The sequence below is a fragment of the Pelobates fuscus genome, chromosome 8 (genome assembly GCF_036172605.1).
Source record: "Pelobates fuscus isolate aPelFus1 chromosome 8, aPelFus1.pri, whole genome shotgun sequence".
Lineage (NCBI taxonomy): Eukaryota > Metazoa > Chordata > Amphibia > Anura > Pelobatidae > Pelobates > Pelobates fuscus.
In genome coordinates this window covers 20,414,593-20,437,682 of record NC_086324.1, presented here as the reverse complement: position 1 = coordinate 20,437,682, position 23,090 = coordinate 20,414,593, and the positions used below count along the sequence as shown (strand labels likewise).

General features: G+C 36.4%; 1 protein-coding gene across 1 annotated transcript in view; it reads right to left on the bottom strand.

Annotated features, from left to right (window-relative positions):
* THSD7B (thrombospondin type 1 domain containing 7B) overlaps positions 1–23,090 on the bottom strand; it is a 366,207-nt gene that overhangs the window by 270,553 nt on the left and 72,564 nt on the right. The window lies entirely within an intron of this gene.

The following is a 23,090-nucleotide window of genomic DNA, read 5'->3' as shown; positions in this document are numbered from 1 at the left end:
TGGTGGACTGAAATTGCACAGAAAAGGCTGAACATCTTTAGTGAATATAAAATTACTTTATCGTATGGCAGAAGGAAGCTTCAAATTGAGATGTGAGTGCCTCTAGATTCAACATATTTAAAATAGCACTTAGAAGTGGAATCTTACCCTACATGAAAAAGATCCTGACAGAACCATTCCTTTTCCTTCGGGTCTATTTAGGTTCAAAAAAGCCATTACAAGACTTCAGAGATAGGAATATTCAACAGTAAAAGATGCTTTTTTTGCCTTTTATGCTATGTACTGCTGAGAAAGAATTGTTAAGAAATCCTTAAAGAGACTAAAAAGAAATAATGATGGAAATTACAGTGACCTTAAGAGTGCATGAAAACTGAAAAGCAGTATTTGACATTTCTTTGAAATATCTGTTAAATGAATGTATCCTATAGATTGTGTCACATATTTAACCCCTTAAGGACCAAACTTCTGGAATAAAAGGGAATCATGACGTGTCACACACGTCATGTGTCCTTAAGGGGTTAATAGAGGGTACTGGTCCTAATCACCTTATAATAATCCAGTGATGGTTAACCTTTAGTACTCTAGCTGCACCATTTTATCATGTAAATTCAAGTAGGGGACCCGTTGAGTGCAAGTACCAAAAGGAGAAAGCAAAACAAAGATGTAATAGTGATCTTTGGAAATAACCTGTATACCACCAACAGAGCATCAGACAGAAAAGAGTCAACTACAAGAGTGAAACTAGCAAAGCTCAGGAGGTGGAATAAATCTTGAATAGTAAAAAGTGAGACGTAGGATAAACGATAACCAAGTCAAGATATCAGGTTTGGCAGCAAACATAAAAATTAGTTAGAAGCAAACCAAGGGTTGTATACGAGACAATCTCAACATAGCCAAGGTCAAGATAACTCACCTATAAACACATTCAAATGCAAAACAATGAAAAGGGAACTTTAACATAAATGATCTAGATCTAGCCATTGGTGGTGTCTACAAAGAGTGGCAAATCTGTGGTTATGGTGTCATCAACATGGGTATCTCTGGGTTCCGTACCACATCTGGCTCACATATTGCACCATCATTATGAGAACGTAAAATGGAAACATGACCTTCGTGTCAAAATCACTATTATAATGGCCAAAGGTGGTCAAGAGAGGAAAAGGAGATGTGTCTAAATCTCCATTTCTGTTTGTCCTCCCTAGTGTCCCTGTTTTCTAGTAGCCTGCCATGCTTCATGCAGATGAGTGTATCAAAACTCCACAACAGTACAATTCCTAGCATGAGACTTTAAACAAAGTGTTTAATGTATTTAATTTCTCTAAGTGCAATAATTATTTTCACTCTAAATTGATTTTAATATCATAATTGTCTAGCACTCAGAAGGTCATGGTGGCATCTATTCTGGGATAATTCAGCCTCCTGGTCCTTCCTCCAGCTGATCACACTAAACAAAAATGTCACTATTTGTCCATATAAAAAAATGTTGGGAGGTATGCATTATACATATATACACAGATAGCTAGATACATAGATAGATAGATAGATAGATAGATACATTTATCACAAAATAAAAAATATGAAATATCCTTAAAAATAATATAACAACTTAATCTCTATGAAATTGTAATGGTTGTAGGAGTACCTGGGCGGCATTATCTTACCTTCAGGAGATAGAATTTTAGGATGGTTTAACCCCCTAAGTTGGGTCTCCGGTGCTCATCAGCAATGCCTTCCTCAGTCCTCCTTCGGCCACCACAGAGCCAAGGAAATTTGCCTTATATGTAGTATTTGTCACAATGGGCTGTCAGTGACAGGCTGAGAACCTCAGTTTGTGCTCTCAGACTATCGCCTACTGCCAAGGCAACCTTTCCTGGACTGTACGGTGGGTGGCCGAAGGATACAGAGAGGTGGGCTCTCAGAGGAGCAACTTCAGTGTAAAACCATTTAGAAGCAGTTTAAAAAGTGGATTTAATTGAACTTTGCAAAGACTTTTTATATAGTATTTTCATTTATTTTTATTTACTTTTGTGTAATAAATTTACCTTTTATTTATTTATATTTTAACTCCATTTTTACTTCCTGGTTATCATCCTGCTCCTTGGTGGGGACTATACCACCTACGCTTTAGAAACTAGAGCAAGTTTTGCTCTAGTATATGTGAGTACTGAATTTTTATCATTTTATCTTATTGATCTTACCAGTACATACTGAACCATCTACTATTTTCTGTTTTTCCACATATACCTGGCTCCTTGGTGGGGGCAATACCACCTACGCTATGAAACTAGAGCAAGTTCTGCTCTAGTAAATGTGAGTATTGAATTCTTATTATTTTATTCACTCATTTTACCAGTACATACTGCACCATTTAGAATGTTCTGTTCTTTCACATACTATTTCATCTGAGACGTTCAAGATACCTATCACGCCATATATATCCTGAGACGGGGATTGTTCCGTCCACGCGCCCCAATGGCAGAGCTCCTTGTTAGCTCTGAGAGATGTGAGTGAGGATTCTCTCAATTATTCATTCACATATCCGCTGTATTTGATATACTACACTATTATCCTGTATGTTCTCTTTTTCTCTTTGAGGTCAAATTGTATAAGAAATCATCATCTCTACCATTGTGTACGTATACATTTTTGTATATTTGTATATTCCCTCTATATTCAGGGCGCGGTTCCCTTCCTCTTTTTTGTTAGAAGCAGTTTAAACCTTGGAGGCAATATTGTACCCAGTGACTCCAGCCCCCTAACACTTTACAGTATTGAGATGATGTTTATGGTGATTGGAGTCAGCCAACAGTGATACGTAGACGAATAACTCTGCATGTGCTCTGGAGGTTTAAAATACATCAGAAAAATATCCTGTCCTGATTAATCTGATCATAAACCGAATAAATAAATAAATAAATAAATAAATAAATACTAGATGTTATCATCTGGTAAATGTTATATTCCAAACAATGAACATTTTATTAGGTAAAATCCTACTTGAAAATCTTCAAGTGAAATCCCTACGTTTCTGATAAAGTGTAAAGATTGATGTGATCTCTCTGCCCTGAAATTTGGATCTTACTTCTAATTAAATTGGGTTTTTTACGTTCCTGGTTAGAATCACTTTATTAGAAGTACTTTATGTGGTTTATAGGTCTGGGATTAAGGCCAGAACCAATCCATCACAAAGAAGTTCTAATATACCAGCTAGATCTCTTATCTGACTTATGATGGTATAGAGGGGCCGGGGATGGTACATAGCAAGCACACTTTGTGAAATGTTTATTTTCTATAGTGGCTGACTATGCAATTTCTAACAAGTCATCATTAACATTATTTGACATAAATCAACTGTCCAAATACTGCTTATATCAGTCAATATGTGTGGCTTAGGTTTGGAACATTCAGTCTTTCTGTTCAATTGGCATTAAAAGGGCTAATAAGCAAACTTCAGGCGTATCTTCAGCAGTTAACTGGAAGGAGAATGGAATAACGTTTGTTAATGGTTAACATTCCACCCACCAGCTATTCTGTGGTTTTCTAATGTCCGTCAAATGTTCGAATGTGTGTGTGACTGGTGATTGGCTACTGCAGTGCAGGTCAGTGACATAGCAAGAAGGGCTGGTCAATTATATTTTCTTCTGCCTGGGCTTAAGAGCAAAATACTGCCCCCACCCCCATAGCTGTGGCAAACATCTCACACATAACTAGCTCTCCAATCAGATATATACACATGTATAATCATCCACACACATATATAACCAACTACTCACAAACACACCTACTTAGACAACTCACACATACATGCACACACAGACACCCACTCATTCATGCAGGCATACAAGACAGACATACCCAGACACTTTGATTTATTTGGGGTTTTACTGAATCTGTGGCCTCCTTAAAGTCAAAAGTGTTACCTCCCCCTCCCACCCACCACTACCACTACCAGAGCAAAACCCAGGAAATTAGATATTGCAATCATGGCCTCATGGAGGCAGGTCAAACTGGAAACCTACCTATGGCCCTTTGGGATCTTAAGCCTTCTGTGAGTTCTACTTGAGTTCCATTTGTAACATAACCCTGAGAACAGCAAGCACAGCAACATTATTAGCTCATAGCTAGTGTGATTAGGACTGACAGATACATTACTCTCTAAGCTCTTTCTCAGATCTCCAAGGAGACTAATTTGAATTTATTTTTTTATGAATTAATATTCCTAATGCTGATAAAGCAGATTTATGCCCCGTTCCTCCAGCCTGGTTTCATGTATTAGAACAGAAGGGAAACCTCCCTTGCAATGGCAGTCAGTACAAATGAGAGTTGAGTGTCTGGGGTATATTACTAGAATCCTACAGGGGTCTGTTTACAAATTTTATTTAACCTACATTTTGAAAACCGGCTTAAAGTAATCTTTTAGAGACTACAATGAGCACTTTAAATAATATACAATTCTGTTACATAGACTTGGGTAAAAGGCTTAAAACACAGAAGTAATATTTTGTGATTTCAGATTTTACCAATTTTCGAGAAAAACATCAAAATTCCATCGGCTCTTATAAATGTGAGTGTAATAGTTTACAATTCCCATTGGAATCCAAGTATTCTTAATCTTTAGTACATAATTTTATATTTTCTTTTGTTATTTTTCTCTGGGTCTTATCAACAACTAATACGTCCCGTATGTAAGAATGAGTGCATATGATATAATGTACACAAGCACTCTACTTTGGTATGTAATGTGTTCACTGCAATCTGTTTCTGTTTGGTTCATACTATTTCAGGTATGGGGTATGAGAAATAGCCACACGGGTGTTTCAACTGCTTTTTAATATTGGTGATCATATTATATGTGTGTTCATATTTTTCAAGTTCACAGATTTATTTTTAAAAGAACAAACTGTGCTAAAACAACTTAAATCCTTAAAAAAAAGGGGAGGAGGCAGGGCACATCTGGCACCATAACCACTATGGCCTTTATGATTCTTGGAGTGTTCTTTTAAAGTGAGCTCTAGGTGTTTCCTTCCTTGCTTCACATTAGTTGGTTCCTGCAGCATCTCATTGATTTTGATTTATTCCTATGCACACATATTCCAATCTTCCCGTTGTGACACCAATATGTCCGTGTCTCATGGCAAGCACTGTAACCGAGAAATATACAGAGTGACTTTATACTAGCGTCCAACTTTCTGCTCTGTGGAATCTAAAACGTCTCATTTCTGAGGATCAAATCCTTTCTAAAAAGAAAAATGACTTATTCCCACTGTCTCGCCGCTAAAAGGAAAATGTAAGGTTTTGTATTTTTAAAAATCTTAGCTCTAATTATCAACATCACACATGAATATAACTTGTACTGACCTATATTCATATTTGTATACCGGAGTATCACCTTTAATCAAAAGAATTTGGAGATTGAAACCTTAAAATTGAAGATATACGTTACCAGAGCCAAACAAACATTTTTTTTTTTTTTAAATTCTTGTTGCGTAGAGTAGAGACTGAAAAAACAATATCTGTCATGCAATACTGAGAAGCTTTCATCCAGTCTAGGAACATTGAGTTGTTTTCACAGTTTTTTTTCTTTATAGCAACAACCGATATGGATATAAGAATTGATTGTTTGAAGAACAATTTGCTAAAATAAATGCTAGCACTGAGATAATATAGCAGCTGTCTTTTCTAACTGTGAATGACAAGCTCTGTGGATGAAGAATAGACGGTTGATAAATACAGGAGTATAAATCAATAACCAAATGATATTCTAGGCAACCACTTGTGCCAATAAAATTGAACAGTATGATACATTTTATATGATGCTTAAGTTAGAATTTTATAAAATGCTAAAAAAAATTAAGACGTGTTCTGTCCCAGTCCCCTTCACCTTAGCACTATAATATCACATTTCCCAAACTATGTTGAAGAAAACACATTTTTCAGGCAAAAAAACTTTACATATGATTTAATATTATTGGATACTCTTTTAAAATATATTAAATTCTTACAAATACATTTAATATACAAAAACATATATACAAATAATATCAAAATATTGAGATATCTTTGAAAATATATAATCATTTTAAAAGCGTATCAATTAAAATATTATTTCAAGGTGTATGTTAGGACTTCTACGTTCTATTATTATTATTGGTATTTCTATATAAAAAGCATTTTGTGTCTTGGCAACTCTATGAGAGTAACTATACTATCAACACGCTAGTGAATTATTGTAATCTTGAGAAAAACGGAATCACTTGTCACTTGCAACACAACAAATGCAAAAGGGTCTAGTATTCAACTCTCCATTGCTGAACAAATACAACAATTAATAGACTTTTTAAGTGACTGGGAAATCAGTAATGGTGCAAAACAATCTAATGAACTATACGAATTTAAATATATTATTTATTTTAGACTCTTAACTCTAAATCGATACAACCTACAGTTCAATGATGTAATGGTATATAATCAAACTTTCAAGGCCTTTATTTCTTTGCTACTACATTTCCTGCTACATTTCGATCACTGATTTAACCCATTGAGTTATGGGGTACTTGTGAACCCCTTCTTTGCAATGCTTAGTCAACAGAGTAACACATATTTGAGATTGCTCGGTATTAAAGCAAAGATACATAATTCCTATTTGTTGGGCTGTAAGTCATTCTAGTCTCACTTGCAAGACGTCAGCTATTCCTTGGTGTTTGGATAGGATTCTCTTTGAACATATGCCCTTTCAAGTGAAATTAATCAATCTCGTTATCACTCCCAAAGCATCTGGAATCAAAATCATTACCCGACTGCTGAGAATGAAATGAAACCGCTAATCGCACTGGGAGAAGGCTTTACCGCTCATAGAAAAGGAAGCTTTTTTTATTAAGTTCTAATTTTAAAAGTGATTCTTCATAGTTATCTATACAGAGTTTTATATTCATTATGATGTTTTCTCTATACCAGCGATCATTCTCCTCGGGCGGATTAGAACACAAATATAAGTCTGTATTTACCCTATGCTGTATTTATGGTCCCTAACCGACGGTGCCAGAGCTAAACCTCATTCTCATGTTCTTCCTATTAAAACGTGAATTTATTGCCCACAGTTTCAACAATTAGAAAAGGTTACGCAAAGCAGATCTAAATAATATGTCAGCAATTCCTCTGTTAAATATGACTTGAGTTAGATCAGTTTAAATATCATTCTTGGCAGGTAAATTTCCTCCTGTGGGATGCTCGGGCTTTCAAAATATATTAACCTTTTTGATACTATTGTACAACAAAAGGATAACCTGCTATCTACTGCAATATACTCTAGGTAACTGTAAAAACAATAATTGATTGTTAGGTTCCATCATGAGATTGAAAGTTTATAATGAAATATGAGTATAAAAATAGTAATTCACTATTTTGGTTCGTAATACGATTTACAATAGATTTACATTTACAATCATGGCTACTCTTTTGCATCATTGGCTAAGTACTTTGAGACACAGAAGCAACCGATATATACATATATTATCTGTAATATAACCTGGAGCTCTGAAGTCATCGTTCATAACAAATGTATAGCCAGGATATACATCTTTAGGTTTGATTGGCTTAAAAGTAAAATCTGGCATATGGGTGTTATAATTGGCCAGTTCTGTGTTACCAGTAACATTGGCCTCAATCTGATATGTTTGAAAACAAATTTCAAATGATTTATTATGTTTGGATACACTTTTAAAATTATTTCATATTTTGAAAATGATTTTAATATTTTGATGCATTTGTGATTTTGATATATTTTGATATATGATATCAATTTTGATATTTTAATATTTTTTTTAAAAAAAAAAATTCACATTTCAAAAGTGTATCTAAAAATATTAAATCATTTGAAAAAGCTGACATAGAATATAAAATATTAATTCGAGGCTATTATTAGATAAAGAACTGATTCGATGAATCCTTGGCAGGAATGGACAGTTTATAGAAATGTTGCACCCAAAACCCTTATCTCATCAGCTGCTGGAGTTCTATGATTAGAACAACTGGTCCACTGAGATGGACTGACTAACTAGTTCTATCCTACACTCTACCAGTCTTATGAACAGGATTCTTGTTACATGAAGAGCTTGTATTTATAGTGGAACTCCAACATGTCATTGATATTTCTGTAATGGTTTGAAGTCATTCCATACCATTTTAATTGGGTAAAGGATAGGTCCTCACCTGCTCACCATCCGAAATGAGACATGCCTGCTGTTGAACCATACAACCAGCTATTTATTTGTGTGTTTCGATTGGTGTTGTGCTGAATAACACAATGTCTTTATTTTTATATTTCATGAATAGAAAGACCAATATTCCACTCTGCTGTTTTTTCAATGGTTTTAAGCTATTTGGGCCAAAAGGCAAGAAAGCAGCTCTAATCTACGAGACACCCAATGCCATCTTTCAAAACTGGGATGAGTCCCTTTTGCTGGAATGCAATTTTTATTTTAGATATTAATTTTCACATTTTTTCCTAGACTCGCCACTATTGTAAAATCTGCCCACCTTGAATTCTTCCAAATGTTGTCCAGATCAACCAGACAGTTTGAGGCATACTTTATGCAGATGGAGATGTTCGTTTGGGATACTAGTGATTTCCTTATGTGTATCCTCCCATTTGCTGGTTATGCTTGCCAAAACTTTAGCTGGATTTTTTATTTTTACTGGTAAAAAGCAGGCACCCGATCAAAGCAAAATAAATAAAATAACCACTGAGTCAGAGTCAAGTATAAAAAAATTAAACAATGAAACAGAGAATACATGTACTCCATGTCATCATTAATAGCTGCAGCTCCCCCATCAGTCTAGTCTTCCAACTACTCCTATTATGTCCCCAATTAAATATTTTGGGATATTCTTTTCAAATGATTTATCAACGGAAGGCACCATTAAAGCATGTGTGAATTTTTGTTAATAAATCAAATCAAAAGTTTATCCCCCAAAAAATTAAACAATTTGAAAAGCTCATAAAAAATTTAAGATTTAGGCCGATATATGAAAAATGATGTTAATATTTCATCTTCAAGAAAAACCTATTTGCTCATTGCTTCTCTTAGGGTGTACTTGCGAATACTGTCCAACGCAGGAGATGACTGTTGTGACTTCCTGAAGTTTGTTGCAATATTTCTTACTCACAGAGTGGGCATTATTAATCATTTTCTCTATTATAATGCTAATATACTTCAAATTTGTTTTCACATTTGAATCTAAATGTTATATTTATTTATACATTTGTATATATTTGTTTACATAAACAAGCTTATAATAATTTTGGCTGCTTAAAAATATTGCTTAAACAAATCTAGACATCTGTTCCAGTAGTTTAGACCTCCTGAGAAAAAAATAAAGTTTTCAGCATAAAAATGTAAACAACATGATGTTCAAGACTCTTATTGGCTCACACAAGGCTGTATTATGCCTATGAAATAATGAATTTAACTCATTACGGGAAAATAGCAGATTTTAAAACAACAAGATCAGAATGACTTTGAATTTGTGAGAAGTCTTCCAAATCTATATATTTGTATGCAAGTCATCCAACATGACCGTAAATAGCAAACAATTGCTGCATTTTGCTAACACAAATTATTTGAAACAATATGTTGAAATCCTCTCTCGATGTGTTGAGGCACAAACTCATATTTTTATCCTCTGCTTTCCATACACACAAAAAACCCACTGCTGACCCATGGACTCCGGATACGATATCAATTCAATGTATTAAAATGTATTTTAATAATGGGAAAAAGTTTTACATAGTTTTTACAGAACTTAAACTTCTGTTTCCTTGGAAACCAGTTAATAAAAAACAGCCCATACACCCAAGTCTTTTAACATAAAACAGATTCTCTCCTGTGAAGAATTGTGGGACATTAAGAGATTAGCATTTGAGACTCCCAAAAGCAATTTATTCGCTTCAGTGAATCTGAAATGTATTGTTCTACCTAAGCGTGAGTGTATAAACACACGTCAGATCTGTCAAGCTTTACTCTTGAGTCTTTGCAGTTTTTAATATCAGTCTCTGTTAAACACTATTTTAATAGCGAGCCCTTACAATCGTTACTGGTCTGTTAGGATTTCTATTCTAAGATTAAAAGGTTGAAACATCTGATGTACAAGTCGGGATGGGAGATTCAATAAGTCAGTCTAGACAGGAGATTCTGGCTAAGAGGATATAACCCCTATCTGCTACCAACAACATCTAAAAGCTGAAATGATTGTGTTTGGGTTTTTGTTAAAATCTTGAAACAAGTCATACTTAATTACTAACTACTAAATTCAATACAGCAAACTAAATAAAATAAATTATGTTATTCACTTAATTCTAAGTTGGCCTCAGAATTGTACACGTGTAAAGATAACTCCAGCATTTACTCCACTTTGCAATTTTATTAGACCTGGAGATATGTTTCAGGCTAAATTGCAATTTAGCTGCATTTGGGTCAATCGTGTGTCAGCTGAAGTCCTGAACTCCTTAAATGTAGGTACATCATAAATCTTAAATACATCTTAAATGTACCTAAATCATGGGCCCGCCGAACCGTGCAATGTAAGACATGCTTGGTTCGTGATTCTGCATTCTGCCAAAAAAAGAGATGATTGATGGCTAGGGACAGTCTCTAAATGTTGATGTTATTCACAGATCAAGTAAGAAGAAGACCAGGAGACTGATTTTGGACAAAGCTGCAGTAGAGCCCATGGGGTGATGGGGGAGACAAACAAAAATTCTGATTTCCAAGCTGCCAAATGTCAACCCAAACATGCATGATTCAGTTTGTGATTTGCAGTGCTGTTTATTTTGCTTTTTGTAAAAGTAAATGAGCAGCTTAGTTTCTTGTAATTGACAAGCGGTCTGCCCTATCATGTGGGTTGTATCATCTGTCCAATCAACAGATAGCAAAAAACATGTTTGATCGTTAGAGGACAGACATTCAATGTTGAAATATATTCACAAATCATATCGGCAGATCCACTGGATAACTACACAGTTGTCACACCCTACCACCAGCACAACCCCCTCCACTACTAATTCCAATACCGTTAGACAGAGTAGGGGAGTGGTGAGGATAGTACCATTAGTAAAGAGAGGCAGGTAGGACAGGAAGAGTTGGAGATCTCATCATTAGATGAATTAAGAAAGAAAAATAAATAAATAGAAGAACATTATCGTGGCTAGTTGGTACGACAGTGCCACTTACACCCACTTTAATTCACTGATTTAGAATTGTGTTACTGATTTATTTTTTGTATTCTTTCTAGTAAGAGACCAATTATTTAGATTATTGTCTTTGCAGTGTGCTTATGTGCCACTGCTTGTGCTTTGGAAACTGCAAGCTTCTTTCCTCACTACTATATTTCATTTTAGTTTACTGCACACGTAAACCCTGTCTACACTGAGCATTCTAAAATGTGGCAGTGATGATGCTAGTGGTCATCATTAAAAATATATATATATTATTTAATCTTTAGATTTATTGGGTGCCCCCTATTATTCAGGTGCAGGAGTACGTAAAATTATTTTTAACTGGGAAGGTGGCTAAGAGGTTATGGTCGCCTGGGGAAGAGGAGGCTGGAGGGGGTGGCACATTCATTTGGGAGTGGTGGACAATGGCATGTGAGAAGCAAGTGAACAATAATTTGTGAAAATGTATTTTAATGGGTGCAATCTGTCCCAATTTGCTTTTAAACTGGTGTTTTATATAAGATTCTCATCCCATTGCAGGATTGGATTCTGCTTTAGTAGATGTGAAAATTGCCTGTCCAGTCAGAATGTGGCCATTTTCACGGAACGTTGTGCATTTTAATGAAATTCTGTGTTTAGTAAATAGTCCGGTTAAGTTTTCCACGCTGCATCTGCAAATTCATGATTTATCGAGAAAACACTAGGAACGGGTCATCCTAATTCCATAACTGTAAAATGGCATATTGACAAATCATACATTAAGAAGGACAGACAATTGACAAGCCATTTAATTTGTTTTGTGAATCAAAGTTCCACCCACGGTGCCAAAAACACAGAAAGATAATTCATGGTAAAAACAGATAATTGTTGGTTTGCTTAAGGTCATTGAATGTTGATTGTATCCACAGATCAAGTGAGAAGTGATCAGTAGAGGGAACACAGAGGAGCAGTGAATACAAATCTATATTTCTATATTATATATTTAATACATATATAATTATATTAAGGCTTTTTTACTGCTCCTCCTCTTTTCAACTCTATGGGTTACTTCTTCGCACTTGATCTGTGAACCAAATGGCACAAAAAATCTTATCATAATATCTATATTTTGCTGTACACCAATTGGCCAATTCCCATGCCCTTTGGTTCATCCTAATTGTTTTCCCAAAATCATTTGCATGGATGATATTCATATGAGCTGAAACACCATATGAACGAATTTCAGACCACCCAAAGTTAAAAAAAAAAAAAAAAAAATCCTGACGAAAGTTTAATCTCTATCTGGTATAAAGAGGAAGGATTCGCTCCAGTTTGGAGTGTCACTTTAAGCCATGTGTTATTTTCTATAAATTGAAGAAAAAAAGCGTTTTTAGATTTATATCTGTAGCTGCACAAATTAATTCATAATTAATAATTAGTTCATAGTAGATTTTGGAAACAAATTGCCAGAAAATTGATTTGCGTACCTCTACAAGAAAATGCCAAAACTATGTTTAAAGTTTGAAGTGACAGTGAATGTACTATTCGCAACCTAATTACTGTTTGCTTCAAAAGAAACAGGGGAATAGTTTTTTCTAAAAAAATATAAAATGGCTTTGATGGATATTAAGAGCCATTCTGTCTTTCAACTAGAATATGGAAGCAGGGGCTCAAAAGAATTGGCTCTGTGTGCTTGAAAATAGTAATTTGACTGTGTATGAAATGGTTGGGACCTTGACAAATGAGCTACAACATCAAAAGTTATACCCGGCACAGAAGTCAGGAACAGAGAATATTTTGCAGCATTAAACAGAAGTATCACACTGAAATATTCTCCAAACAGTGTATTTAGAATGATGGAGCACTGGTTCAAAGCACTATTACAGAGCAACATTTTCTATTCTCTTGTTTTTTCTGGCAATTTCTATTTTTACATTTATTTCCTTGGGTTTTTTTTATATTGCATAAAACTAATTTGGCTTTTATTATAATATTTTATGGTTTTCTTTTTTTTTTCTTTTTTTTTTTAGGATATTCAACATATAAGACACAAATGATATTGACCTACCTTAAGGCTGACTGGTTTATATCAGTCATCGAGACTTTATTTTAATGAAAAGTTCGCTGCCAATATGCTGGTGTTTGATTGTAAAGGTACAGAAATTACCTGTCTGTTTTTAACTGTCTACCATTGTATTGTAATATTTCAATATTAATATGCTGTACCACTTCACAGAAGAAAGAATGGCTAGTATGAAGGACCAGGAATTTGTGATAATGAGGGCAGGAAATAAATGGTAAAATTATTTTTACAGACAGATTGTTCAGTAGAATTTGTCTATTGAGTGCATGGCTTATCCATAGGGTGAGTGAGTAGGGTAGGCTATATGGTGAGTGAATGGGATAGGCTGTATGGGTTGTGAATGGGATAGGCTTTATGGATAATAAATGGGATAGTCTGTATGGTGATTGTATACGATAGGTTATATGTTGAGAGAATGGAATCGGCTGTATGGGTTGTGAATGGGATAGGCTTTATGGATAGTAAATGGGATAGTCTGTATGGTGATTGTATACGATAGGTTATATGTTGAGAGAATGGAATCGGCTGTATGGGTTGTGAATGGGATAGGCTGTATGGGTTGTGAATGGGATAGGCTGTATGGGTTGTGAATAGGATAGGCTTTATGGATAGTAAATGGGATAGGCTGTATGGTGATTGTATAAGATAGGTTATATGTTGAGAGAATGGGGTAGTCTGTATGATGATTGTATAAGATAGGTTATATGCTGAGAGAATGGGATAGGCTGTATGGTGATTGCATAAGATAGGTTATATGTTGAGAGAATGGGATAGGCTGTATGGTGATTGTATAAGATAGGTTATATGTTGAGAGAATGGGATAGGCTGCATGGTGATTGTATAAGATAGGTTATATGTTGAGAGAATGGGATAGGCTGCATGGTGATTGTATAAGATAGGTTATATGTTGAGAGAATGGGATAGGCTGTATGGTTATTGGATAAGATAGGTTATATGTTGAGAGAGTTGGATAGGCTGTATGGTGATTGTATAAGATAGATTATATGTTGAGAGAATGGGGTATGCTGTATGGTGATTGTATAAGATAGGTTATATGTTGAGAGAATGGGATATGCTGTATGGTGATTGTATAAGATAGGTTATATGTTGAGAGAATGGGATAGTCTGTGTGGTGATTGTATAAGATAGGTTATATGTTGAGAGAATGGGATAGGCTGTATGGTGATTGTATAAGATAGGTTATATGTTGAGAGAATGGGATAGGCTGTATGGTGATTGTATAAGATAGGTTATATGTTGAGAGAATGGGATAGGCTGCATGGTGATTGTATAAGATAGGTTATATGTTGAGAGAATTGGATAGTCTGTATGGTGATTGTACAAGATAGGTTATATGTTGAGAGAATGGGATAGTCTGTATGGTGATTGTATAAGATAGGTTATATGTTGAGAGAATGGGATAGGCCGTATGGTGATTGTATAAGATAGGTTATATGTTGAGAGAATGGGATAGTCTGTATGGTGATTGTATAAGATAGGTTATATGTTGAGAGAATGGGATAGGCCGTATGGTGATTGTATAAGATAGGTTATATGTTGAGAGAATGGGATAGTCTGTATGGTGATTGTATAACATAGGTTATATGTTGAGAGAATGGGATAGGCTGCATGGTGATTGTATAAGATAGGTTATATGTTGAGAGAATGGGATAGGCTGCATGGTGATTGTATAAGATAGGTTATATGTTGAGAGAATGGGATAGGCCGTATGGTGATTGTATAAGATAGGTTATATGTTGAGAGAATTGGATAGTCTGTATGGTGATTGTACAAGATAGGTTATATGTTGAGAGAATGGGATAGGCTGTATGGTGATTGTATAAGATAGGTTATATGTTGAGAGAATGGGATAGTCTGTATGGTGATTGTACAAGATAGGTTATATGTTGAGAGAATGGGATAGTCTGTATGGTGATTGTATAAGATAGGTTATATGTTGAGAGAATGGGATAGGCCGTATGGTGATTGTATAAGATAGGTTATATGTTGAGAGAATGGGATAGTCTGTATGGTGATTGTATAAGATAGGTTATATGTTGAGAGAATGGGATAGGCTGTATGGTGATTGTATAAGATAGGTTATATGTTGAGAGAATGGGATAGGCCGTATGGTGATTGTATAAGATAGGTTATATGTTGAGAGAATGGGATATGCTGTATGGTGGGTGAATGGGGTATACTGTAGCTACTTCATGGAATATTTTGTACGATAAATTAAATAGGCTGTACATTTCAAGAAATATACCTATAAATATTACACAAATACATTCTAATACTCTTTAATTTCAAAACAAATCTGATCCTATTTATTCAGACTGATTAACCAAAAAAAAAAAAAAAAATGAAAAGGATTGTAAATCAATGGTTGGGGAATTTAAAAACTTCCAGACGAGTTTAAGGCAAGTCATAAATAGACAGCTACCCTCCGTTTTCTTATGTACTGTTCTAAGATTTACCTAATTCTTTCTACTGAATGGATTTCCTTTGACAGCAAAACTGTATTTTTAATACCTTAGAATAAATACTTGTTTATTATTCAGACATAGAGGCTACAATGCTCCAAATTACTGGCATTTTTATTTACTGTTTAATAAGGTGAAACCTATTTCTCTTGAGATTACAGAAAGTTATAACCCATTTGCAAAACAAAATTGCCCAGTACTAGGTTAATGTTCAAAGTATTTACAACAAAGTACGTGTTTCACATCAGATATAGAATGCAAACTTTACCTAAAAAGTGAAGGGTTTTTTAATCCGATTTAAATGATCATTTTCTGAAATGGTGCTCTTCTTATTATTTTAGATAAAACAAATCTAAAGTATCCACTAATATCTTATATTGCTATCTTCATATAGGTTGAAACATGTTAGATCCATTTAAACCTGATATTAAAGGTAGGAGACCCAATCATATTAATAATGCCAAAAAACGCCAGTATTGTTGCTCTCCTCTGGCCCCAGGTCAGCCAGGTCAGGCTTTACTTTAATTCCTCATCTCTATTTTCTTTTTTATCCCCATTTTTTGCATGTGGGATAACAGTAAAAAGGTTTTATTAACTCCTGATAGTAGATAGGGGATTCTGGTGGTTTCCAGTTCATTCTACAGTTTAGAATCGTCACAAAGTAATACCCCAACACGCAGCGTTCAGGACAGCAAGGGACAAAACAAGGATATGACATATAACCAGGCCTTAGAATGGTCAGACTTAATGTAAGACATAGAAAAAGCGTAGTTAGTAACGAGCCAAGGTCAGAGTAACAACGATCCACTTAAATGAGTACTAGCCAGACTTAGGTACACGGTAATCAGTCAAACAGGCAAAAAATACAGGAAAGGGTAAAAGATAAATGCAGAATCAGTAACAAAGCCAAGGTCAATACCAGAACAATATAATACAAGAGAAAACAAGGAACACACTAAAGGGATCTGGGACAGAAACCAGAAAAGCAGCACAGTATACAGGGCCAGGGAGGTTTAAATGCCTTTAGTTCACATTTGATTGGTCCAAAAGGTTTGTTCATGGGGGCCCTGGAATGAAGTGGACCAATGGGAGACGGAATTTACTTGGGACTCCCATTGCCCCATTAAGATCATGCAGAGAAGTGACTGAGAGAGGCAGGAGTGCTCAAGCAGAGAACCCACACTAGCTCGCAGATTGGGTAAGTAATGCTACAAGAACATGTTAAAACTACTTATTCTAAATAAGCCCTGCTATTGCAACTAACTTACCAGTTTTATATATATTATGAATGGATGCATTTTCTGCCTTACTGTATATCACACCATTTGCGTGTGAGAATATTGCCTTTTTGAGCAATATGTCACACAAGGTATTAACTTTTTTGTATGGGCTATATGAAGGTTCGTCAATAAATATATAAAAATATAAAATTTTATCTCACAAATGATTATAAATGTGTCCCATTTATCAATGTATCAATGCATGAAAACAGTTTTATAAACATTTTAATATTCAATGTGTAAGTCTATTGAAATCAAATCTTTATGAAAAAGAAATTAGCTAAAAATAGGCATTAAAAGAACACGGCTTGGGAGGCGGAGTCTAACTGCGAAGCAGAGAGGTTGCATGGCGCCGAAGCTCCAGAGAAACAACCACAGTTTCAGACACACCAGACCAGCAAAACCGCCCAAAACCGATACAAATACCGTCAAGAGGTGGCAGACCAGTCATGAGTCGAAAATCCAAAAAAACGAAGCCGGACCAGCAAGGACATAACCACGATATCGGGGCAATGTGGAGGCAAGCGCACGGAGCACCAGGGCCCAAGATGGCCGCCCTAGCCGACACATACTCCGACCTATCAGACGAAACCTCCCTGGAGGAGGACGCGCTAGTTATGCCGAGACCACTGGCTGCCAGGACCAAGCCCCAGGCCCCAGACGGGGCGCCGATCACAACATCGTTACTAAAGACCCTGCTGGCTGACTTACAGTCCACGCTACAAGGGGACATAGCCACCGTCCGGATGGAGCTGCAAGGCATAAACTCGAGGCTGGGCGCCATGGAAGTCACCTCAGCAGCACAAGGCACGAGCATCACCTCCAGGCAGACGGAGATTGCGAACCTTCAAAAAAAAATGCAGAATTCGAACGGAGGTTCGCCGCCGTAAAAGACGAGCGCCGAGCAGCTAACATAAAAGTAAGGGGTCTGCCCGACAACATACCTGCAGAGGAACTACCGCATTACGCACGCAGGCTACTGGCAGAATTACTCTCACCAAAAGCAGCCAAAGCTATCCAACTCGACGGCACATTCAGGGTCCCAAAACCGGCCAGAGCCCCAGCGACGGCCACTCGCGACCTAATAATTCGCTTCCAACACAGAAATGACAGGGCCGCAACCCTGGCAGCGGCTAGAGACCGGGCACAACTCACGTTTGAGGGCCACGCCTTGTCTTTCTTTGTAGATCTCACGGGAGGCACTTTGGCCTGGAGAGGGTCGTTAAAACCCTTCACCACGCTTCTCAGACAGAGGGACATGCCATACAGATGGCGCCCTGACCGCTCCCTCCTAATCCAGAGGGGCAAAGACAAACATGTGGTACACGACCTCCAGGGAGCACGGGACTTACTTCATGCTTTGGGTCTACCACAGGACACCATGCACAGCACGGCACCCCAGACGGCCACAAGGCTTCCACACAGCTGGGACCCTGAACGGGTAACAACTTTTGTGCCGCGACGATCCAGGCAGGAACCTTCTGAAGGAGCCGGCACCTAGAGACCCGGAATGACCCACGAACTGTTTTCCTGACTCTATTGGGACAGTGCACAATTTATTGTTTTGCCACAACTCCCTGGCATCTTGACTTACCATCTACCTAGCCCTTTCCCAGTCATACTTATGTTGTTTTTGTTATCTCTACCGATCAGTCGGAATATGCTCTACCTTACCACGGCGACCGCACACGCGGCCACCTCTCCGCTCCCACTACTCTTAGATACCACCGTATGACACACTCAGACCCCCCCCCCTGTCGGTTAAGAGGACCCACGGGGTGACACGCGAGGGAATAGCAAAGTGACACACAACTACTTATGTAAAGCAGCAGCGTAGACGACAAGACCTACACAAGACTGCTAACACGACACAGACGTACGCAATCACTACTATAGACATTGACCCAGAGTATACAGAACGCTGATAATCTAGTCAGATTTACGCAAAAACCCAACACCACCTCTTGGTAGTAAAAACTACCCCTCAGTGCGGAATACATGACCCTGACGCGTAGCTCAAAGTTTGAGTCTCCCCGCAACATATCATAATAACCAGCAATGATTACACAGCAAAGCGCACTACCATAGGGCAGGTGTACTGATGTACTGATATACCTAATTTAGCTAGTTTAGCACCATATAAGTGCCACTCTTGATAAACTGGCAAACGATGTGCAATTATGCTAATATGTCTCGTGTGTACATCCTAACTAGTCAGGCATTGTCTACTTGTACCTACTCACCTCTGAGCGAGGTGAAACCATACTATGTTTAATAGCTAAAGCTTGTCGGCCCACTCGTGACTCAACACAATAGAAGTGCGATGCAAACATGTATTTACTATGTTTATCAGTTTAACAATGTTCATAGCGTGTTATATTTACCTACAAAAAAAAAAAAATGTGCAGTTTATCTTTGCCGTGACCATGTATGCCGTTGAAATGCCTGTAACCACTGTCGTGGCGCTACAGACTACTCTGTTTTGTAATCTAATGCACAAGAAAAATAAAGAATTAAAAAAAAAAAAGAACACGGCTTTGCTGAAAAAAAAACCACTACTTATTCAAAATGTTAAATATGCAAAGTTTTACCGGCAGTTTACAAAAAAAATGAACGATTCAAGGACTTTTTTTTAAAATAAGCTAAATTGTTTGTTTGACAAGGTTTAGTCAAAATACTGCACGTAATAAAAGATTGTAACATTCGTTGTAAAATATTCTGATTTGTAGGTAACATTATTTTTAATATGTATGCAATGGATCTTTTTTTCATTATTGTAAAAAATTGAAGTCTTTCTCTGCAGTTAATAGAGTTTCTGAGAAACAACAATGGTGGCTTGAAAATTGCTAATTGGATATCGCATTATACAGGGATAGAAATCTGCAAGGACTTAAACACAATTAAATGTCTACAGATTGTATCACTTACCATACTTTGTTGGAAATTCATATTCATAGTGGAATGGCTCAACCAGTTACATTTTCAAAGTCATTAAAAAAATGATAATTATTACCTTCTTGTATTGTCAAATTTGTGATAGACATTGGATATTTGATGTAATCTTAGGATAATTGAATCATCATTTCATCTGTATCAAACACAACTGAAATGTGACACGTGTAAGCGTAGCATTGCAATGGTACACAGATTGTGTGGCTAATTAGTTTAAGTCAAAGATGGCGATCAGATGGTGAAATGAGCAGTAGAGCCATACGAGTGGAATAATGCATGTGTACAACATTTGTTTAATTTACCTAATGTTATTCCTTTGCATTCTTGGCTTTAAGCGAGCAGGTAAAATATATAACACGTTAATATTCTTAATTACCCGTCCAAAATATCAACATATTGGCCATGATGGTAAACTAAAGCCTCACAAACACCTCTAGATATTCTTGGAGCATAATCTCTGAGGCCTCACCACTGCCTCTTAAAGTTAAATTGTAATGTAAGTCGATGTATGCTAAAGGAGTGCTCGTTATGTCCTGGGAATTTTTTTCCATTTACGTTAAAAAAAAAAAAAAGCAATTGTGGACATCGACAAGAAAAACTCAACACCACCCCAAACGTCAAAACTCTAAAGAAAGTTTAGGAGATTACACAAATCAGTAAAACCTGAATTCTTAAAGTGTTAACCCAAACACCATGACCACGTCAGTGCCTGAAACATGCACACACAAGAGTTAATGACTAATGTCAGTTCTATGCATTTTTCTACGCACAGAAACTTTCATTTTCATACTTTATTAGGCAAATGCCAATAAGAGAGGTTATTGGAAATTGGCATTTTAGAGTCGAAATGGGCTTTTTTTTTATTTTTCTAGAAAAAGAAAATGTCATTTTTTTGACTTTTTATAAGTTCTTTTGGCAGAAAGCAAAAGTTATTTTTACATCAGCTGACTAGCTATGGACCTACTCTCAGCTGGATTCCATGGGAGACAAGATAGTAAAACAGGATTAATTGAACTGCTGAAATTATCATACCAGAGATTTTTAGAAGCCATTGGTCCTTGAACCTTTTCTTTTCTAGCTAGGTAGCGGGTTATCTTGTGCAAAACAGGACATTCCTGAACAAAAGAGAGCAGGATGTCTGATAGGTTTTAAAAATCAAACCAACGAATGGTCAGGACCACTCCTTACATTATGGTAGTATAATTTAGGCTTTGGGACTTGGAAATTAAATATTCATAACTATCTCCTAAATAGCGCATTATTTAATAACAGAATTGCAATATATGTGCGGATTCTTGTGTAAGAGGCATAGAACAAAGACAACCTTTAGAGAATAATGAACTAATGCATTAAAGACCAAAGTACAATAATAATTAATTTTATTAAAATTATGAGAATTGTGTGTATACAAGGGGTTGGCATAAGGATGCAGACGTGTGCTGCCCGTGTGTCCACATTATTGAAAGTGAATGGATAACTGAGCTGCCCTGGAGGTTTGACAATGCTTTTACAACTAAGTAGTTTCTAATTAAGTGAATAAATTAGCAGCAAAGCTAATATATAGCTCTGATTAACATAAAGCACTCATTTACTCTGGCTACGTAGGAGGCAGGTAGCATGAGCCTGGAAATCATTTAGAAATTAAAACAAGCAGTTCTACTACAACATGTGTGTAACGTTGAGGTGAAATATAATGTTCTCAGATATAATTTCTGTAATTATGTAACATCTAATGTGTGGGTTGTATTTCATATTAGAGTTTCATAGCAGTGATTTAAATAATGGGAGAAAGAATGTACCCCATTGCCTACCCCAGCTCACTCTGCAGGTGAAGTCTCATGGACAGGCACGGGTTTGCCATAAGCCAATCGGGGGCAGCACTGAGAGCCTGAAACATTGTTTCCATATGTGTTTTGTAGAGGCACTTACAGAGGAAGTACAGATCTCACTAGGCAAACTTTGCATTGTGTGCTACAGGTCAGTTTGTTCTTGACTGTACATTGGAATATTGAATGCTGCTACCTATGAAGTCATAAGTGTTTAAGTTTCACAGTTGAAAAAAAAAAACAACTAAGGAATAAACTATATCTTATATAAACTATAAATCTGAAACATGTTCTCACATCTCACATATGAATTAAGTTGCATAAACACACGATCATCAAAAGTACCTCTGTAGTCAGAACCAGAAACTACAGACTGGATATTGTGTCATCGTAAGGCAGAGAACGTGTGATTAAGCATAATTTCTATACCAATTGGAAGCATTTGCCAGATACAATCTTTTCATTTGGATCACATTTGGGTGAAACACAGGGAGTGAGGAAACATATTATACCCTCCCAAATGATGTGTAGTCAGCTAATTTTTATACATCTGTTATAAAATTAGGACACCCATTTATTTTTTTGGAAACCTCAACAGCTATCACAGCAAAAAGTTGCATTCAAAACCATACAGAATAATCATAAATACCCCCACAAATTTAGGCCCTGACCTACAGTCTGGACGATAACACACAGTTTCTCAAATCCACCCGAGTATTGAGTTGGAGTCACCTACAATTGTTCACTTGTTAAAAGCGTAAAAGAATACCATATACCACAGTCAATTACCTCTTCATTCCCTTCACATGTTATTAATCACTATAAATTCTCTCTGCCATCACCTTCGATTTCCTCTGCTACCTCTTGTCTCATTTCCCTATTTTACCTTTAGATTGTAAGCTCACGGGTAGGGCCATCTACCTTTTGTACCGGTCTGTTTATATTGTATTGTTCTCCCAATTGTACAGCGCTGCGGAATATGTTGGCGCTTTAGAAATGGCAGTAATAAATAAATACCAAATGATACCAAAGCATAGGACATCAACAACAATACCCTGTTAGTGAACAGGAGAAAAAAAAATCACAAACAAATAAAATTTGAATTTCACAAGCTACAAAGTGATAATGACTTTGATTTTACTTTGATAGTTAATAGGACAGAAAGAAGATGACTGTGTGCATTCCACTAGCCAAGATGAAAGATTGACAATGCTTTTTTGTATTCAGTTTGTTAATAAGAGAAAATGATTCCCTGCATTGCACTAGCCAATGGTC